We start from the raw sequence: 6,418 nt of genomic DNA, 5'->3' as shown, positions 1-6,418 counted from the left end.
ATGGTTTTATTTTTATTTTTTGAGGTGGGCGTGGCGGGTGGTTGGGATAGGGGTGGAAGTACGTCTACAATGTGTTTCATATATGTGGTTGATGCTATCATAATGGACCGAACAGCAGAAGAACAAGGCAATTTGGTATTTAAAAAAGAAAAAGAGGAGCAAAAAAAGATAACTTGGCATTACAATGCCACCATGTGGTCATACGATGCAAGTTGTTAACAAGGACAAAAAATGTTATTTTAATGTTATTTTTTATTTTGAAATCATATCAATAAAGTCATTGAGTACTGTCCGCTGTTGTGGCCGCGTGTCCGTTCACTGCCCTGCGGTTGACCCGCTGATAGCTCTGCAGAGAGTTCATGGTGGGGTCATGGTGGGGTCAGTGATGTCCTGCAGACTGCATGGGGTTAAAAGGACAGGCAGTATAGGACAGACAATGGTCATGATGCATGGGCAATCTACTGAGAAAATGTTGCTATAAGTAGACATTTATTGGCAACTGGCCAAAATAAATAAGGACAACGGCGCACTGTGACACCGGAAGGTTGACTGCTTTTGTGAGAACATTGCCATTATCCTGTCCATTATGTTCCACTGTGGGGTTAATGTCCATGAGAACCTGTTATCTATGTTTTACGGTGATGGTAAAAAGAAATGCGATATAATGCAACTACATTTCATTTGATTTAATAATCACTAGTGTAAGCAGGGGTGTAGTAGCCTGGAAACCAGACGAATCTGCCACATTAAAAAAAAGCCCTGGGTATAGATATTGGTCTGGCACTCCATTGTTTTAATTACATTGAGCTCATCCCAGAGTTGTGGTTGACCAAACTATTCAAAGTGATACTTTTTTGCTGTGATGTTGGAATCTGTCTGTAATGGCCCATTGGAAATAAATCTTCCTCACAGAAGTTCCAGACTAATATCTATGCAGTGTGGCCATGCCAGGCTGGGGGTGTAGTGCTACTTAGAAATGGGGGAGCGCATATATGCCGCTTGTTTCCCTCTACACTAAATTTCTGCAAAAAATAGGCGATCTACAAGTTCACAACACGTATATTGCCATCTAAATTTCGGAAATTGCGGAATTGCGGAAATGGGAATAGCGGAATTGCGGAAATCGAAATTGCGGAAATTGCGGAATTGCGGAAATGGAAATTGCGGAAATCGGAATTGCGGAAATCGAAATTGCGTAAATTGCGGAAATGGTAATTGCGGAAATTGCGGAAATTGTGGAAATGGAAATTGCGGAAATTGCGGAATTGCGGAAAATTCGGAAATTGCGGAAATGATAATTGCGGAAATTGCGGAATTGGGGAAATGGTAATTGCGGAAAAAACATTTTTTCCGGTAAATAGAACACATTGAGCAGGGCACTGCAGGGAGTTGAACCCCGTTCCGGTAAACCAGAAGTACGACACCAGTGCCTTAGCTTTTGTGCAGAGGCGGAAAGTTCTTATAACGGCAGGGGGTTCAAGCAGCCACGCCCCCCCCCCCCCCCCCCCCCCCAGCGGTGGAAAAAAAAACGAGTTTTGTTTTTTCGAACAAAAGCCACCTTATTAGCATTTGAATGCGGCATGCGCGGCGGCCCAACACCTATCTTGTAACCGGTATGTGACTACGTGCGACAACATGACCACTGGGAAGGGGACATTTCAGTGGACAGTCAGTGGGTGCATAATTTACTGCAGTGCATATAGATATATTTTGCCAAAATGCAGTGGGTTCAGTCGCGCCTTTGCCAAAATGCCAGGGGGTTCAATCGCGCCTCTGAACCCACGGAGTTTCCGCCACTGCTTTTGTGTATTCAACTATTTGGGTAACATGTGAGCTTTATCCTCTAATTCACTAGAATTTCGAGGACCTTCGGCCCGCTCATCCTAGCTGCGCGCAGCGCAAATCGGAGGAAGGAAATTGTGGGAGGTAGACAAAGTCACAACATTTCAAATGTTGTTCTCAGTGTATTTTTAATGGAGTCTGAGTGTATTTGTAGGAAAGAATTGTCATGGCTGGTTCTTGCCATGACAAACATTCGGAGCAGGAGACGTGCGAAAGATGAACAATATATGATTTATTAAATAATAGGCCTATATAAGAAACTAAAAAGAACTGCAGTACTTAACATAACAAATGATATGGAATGTGTAGTCAGTGAGTCAGTGGTGTAGGTGTAGAGTATGGATGTGTGATACATGGTGTGGTGCATGTGTGGATGGAAAGAACAATCAAACATAAAGGAACGGAGGCATGGAGGCTAATGAAGGGAGTGGAGGCAGCAGGTCTGGCTCCTCTGGATCTCTCTTCCCAACTGGGATGAGTGTGGTATTTATGGCCTCTGGGAGACACCGGGCCCAGGTGCTGTCCCATCAGCCATCGGGCCAATGCCCTACCATAGGCAGGCACATCCACTACTCAGTATGTGTGTGGGGCATCACAAAGTTTTGGTCAGTAGAGCCTGCATAATGGGAGAAACATGTCCACCAGGGCAGACGTGAAACAAAGGATAGTGATTTGTTTGATCATAATCATGTTCAGGTTAGCATCAGTTTTATATTATTCTGAAATGACATGTGTGCAACATATGATGTGAATGCATTACCTCTGGTGTCATGCAGGTGCAAAGTAGGGGTGTGGACCAGTTGTGGTGTAGTGGCGTCATCATGGCGTTCTGCTGTGAAGTGAGACAATAATCATCAGCAGTTGTCAACATACTAACTTGTGCTGCTATGGCATGGTGCTGTGTGATGTGTCAGTGTAATGTGATGTGAGAGTGAGGGATGTGATGTGAGAGAGGGATGTATTGTAGTGGAGTGGTAAAAAGAAAGAAGTATTAACTTTTGGTGGGGGGCGTGTGCAAGGAGGGTGTGTGTTGTGGGCGTTGCAGTAGCGACGTAGCTGTTTGTGGCTTTGGTTTTCTGCCTTGGTTTTCGTTCAGCTTGCTGGGTACCACTTTACAAATATAGAATAGATGGGCCTGGATTTTCAAAATTTCAAAAAACATGGGCTATAACCCATCGTTTTTTTCATTTTTTCATTTTTTTCAAATCCTCAAAAATGATGAAAAACGGCGTGCCATAGTATGCCGTACGATATGGGCTATAGCCCACGGTCCAAAATGATGAGAAACGAGGCTAACTTTTTTTTTCAAAATTTCAAAAAACATGGGCTATAACCCATCGTTTTTGTCATTTCGTCATTTTTTTCAAATCCTCAAAAATGATGAAAAACGGCGCGCTATAGTATGCCGTACGATATGGGCTATAGCCCATGGTCCAAAATGATGTGAAACGAGGATAACTTTTTTTTTCAAAATTTCAAAAAACATGGGCTATAACCCATCTTTTTTGTCATTTCATCATTTTTTTCAAATCCTCAAAAATGATGAAAAACGGCGTGCCATAGTATGCCGTACGATATGGGCTATAGCCCACGGTCCAAAATGATGAGAAACGAGGCTAACTTTTTTTTTCAAAATTTCAAAAAACATGGGCTATAACCCATCGTTTTTGTCATTTCATCATTTTTTTCAAATCCTCAAAAATGATGAAAAACGGCGCGCTATAGTATGCCGTACGATATGGGCTATAGCCCATGGTCCAAAATGATGAGAAACGAGGCTAACTTTTTTTTTCAACATTTCAAAAAACATGGGCTATAACCCATCGTTTTTGTCATTTCGTCATTTTTTTCAAATCCTCAAAAATGATGAAAAACGGCGCGCTATAGTATGCCGTACGATATGGGCTATAGCCCATGGTCCAAAATGATGAGAAACGAGGCTAACTTTCTTTTTCAAAATTTCAAAAAACATGGGCTATAACCCATCGTTTTTGTCATTTCGTCATTTTTTTCAAATCCTCAAAAATGATGAAAAACGGCGCGCTATAGTATGCCGTACGATATGGGCTATAGCCCATGGTCCAAAATGATGAGAAACGAGGCTAACTTTTTTTTCCAAAATTTAAAAAACATGGGCTATAACCCATCGTTTTTGTAATTTCGTCATTTTTTTCAAATCCTCAAAAATGATGAAAAACGGCGCGCTATAGTATGCCGTACGATATGGGCTATAGCCCATGGTCCAAAATGATGAGAAACGAGGCTAACTTTTTTTTTTTTCAAAATTTCAAAAACATGGGCTATAACCCATCGTTTTTGTCATTTGGTCATTTTTTTCAAATCCTCAAAAATGATGAAAAACGGCGCGCTATAGTATGCCGTACGATATGGGCTATAGCCCATGGTCCAAAATGATTAGAAACGAGGATAACTTTTTTTTTCAACATTTCAAAAAACATGGGCTATAACCCATCGTTTTTGTCATTTCGTCATTTTTTTCAAATCCTCAAAAATGATGAAAAACGGCGCGCTATAGTATGCCGTACGATATGGGCTATAGCCCATGGTCCAAAATGATGAGAAACGAGGCTAACTTTTTTTTCCAACATTTCAAAAAACATGGGCTATAACCCATCGTTTTTGTCATTTCGTCATTTTTTTCAAATCCTCAAAAATGATGAAAAACGGCGCGCTATAGTATGCCGTACGATATGGGCTATAGCCCATGGTCCAAAATGATGAGAAACGAGGCTAACTTTTTTTTTCAACATTTCAAAAAACATGGGCTATAACCCATCGTTTTTGTCATTTCATCATTTTTTTCAAATCCTCAAAAATGATGAAAAACGGCGCGCTATAGTATGCCGTACGATATGGGCTATAGCCCATGGTCCAAAATGATGAGAAACGAGGCTAACTTTCTTTTTCAAAATTTCAAAAAACATGGGCTATAACCCATCGTTTTTGTCATTTCGTCATTTTTTTCAAATCCTCAAAAATGATGAAAAACGGCGCGCTATAGTATGCCGTACGATATGGGCTATAGCCCATGGTCCAAAATGATGAGAAACGAGGCTAACTTTTTTTTTCAAAATTTCAAAAACATGGGCTATAACCCATCGTTTTTGTCATTTCGTCATTTTTTTCAAATCCTCAAAAATGATGAAAAACGGCGCGCTATAGTATGCCGTACGATATGGGCTATAGCCCATGGTCCAAAATGATGAGAAACGAGGCTAACTTTTTTTTTCAAAATTTCAAAAACATGGGCTATAACCCATCGTTTTTGTCATTTCGTCATTTTTTTCAAATCCTCAAAAATGATGAAAAACGGCGCGCTATAGTATGCCGAACGATATGGGCTATAGCCCATGGTCCAAAATGATTAGAAACGAGGATAACTTTTTTTTTCAACATTTCAAAAAACATGGGCTATAACCCATCGTTTTTGTCATTTCGTCATTTTTTTCAAATCCTCAAAAATGATGAAAAACGGCGCGCTATAGTATGCCGTACGATATGGGCTATAGCCCATGGTCCAAAATGATGAGAAACGAGGCTAACTTTTTTTTTCCAAAATTTCAAAAAACATGGGCTATAACCCATCGTTTTTGTCATTTCGTCATTTTTTTCAAATCCTCAAAAATGATGAAAAACGGCGCGCTATAGTATGCCGTACGATATGGGCTATAGCCCATGGTCCAAAATGATGAGAAACGAGGCTAACTTTTTTTTTCAAAATTTCAAAAAACATGGGCTATAACCCATCGTTTTTGTCATTTTGTCATTTTTTTCAAATCCTCAAAAATGATGAAAAACGGTGCGCTATAGTATGCCGTACGATATGGGCTATAGCCCATGGTCCAAAATGATGAGAAACGAGGCTAACTTTTTTTTTCAAAATTTCAAAAAACATGGGCTATAACCCATCGTTTTTGTCATTTTGTCATTTTTTTCAAATCCTCAAAAATGATGAAAAACGGCACGCTATAGTATGCCGTACGATATGGGCTATAGCCCATGGTCCAAAATGATGAGAAACGAGGCTAATTTTTTTTTTTTAACATTTCAAAAAACATGGGCTATAACCCATCGTTTTTGTCATTTCGTCATTTTTTTCAAATCCTCAAAAATGATGAAAAACGGCGCGCTATAGTATGCCGTACGATATGGGCTATAGCCCATGGTCCAAAATGATGAGAAACGAGGCTAACTTTTTTTTCCAACATTTCAAAAAACATGGGCTATAACCCATCGTTTTTGTCATTTCGTCATTTTTTTCAAATCCTCAAAAATGATGAAAAACGGCGCGCTATAGTATGCCGTACGATATGGGCTATAGCCCATGGTCCAAAATGATGAGAAACGAGGCTAACTTTTTTTTTCAACATTTCAAAAAACATGGGCTATAACCCATCGTTTTTGTCATTTCATCATTTTTTTCAAATCCTCAAAAATGATGAAAAACGGCGCGCTATAGTATGCCGTACGATATGGGCTATAGCCCATGGTCCAAAATGATGAGAAACGAGGCTAACTTTCTTTTTCAAAATTTCAAAAAACATGGGCTATAACC

This window comes from Protomyctophum bolini, assembly GCF_963924005.1.
Source record: "Protomyctophum bolini genome assembly, chromosome: 8".
Taxonomy (NCBI): domain Eukaryota; kingdom Metazoa; phylum Chordata; class Actinopteri; order Myctophiformes; family Myctophidae; genus Protomyctophum; species Protomyctophum bolini.
This window is presented reverse-complemented; position numbering follows the sequence as displayed.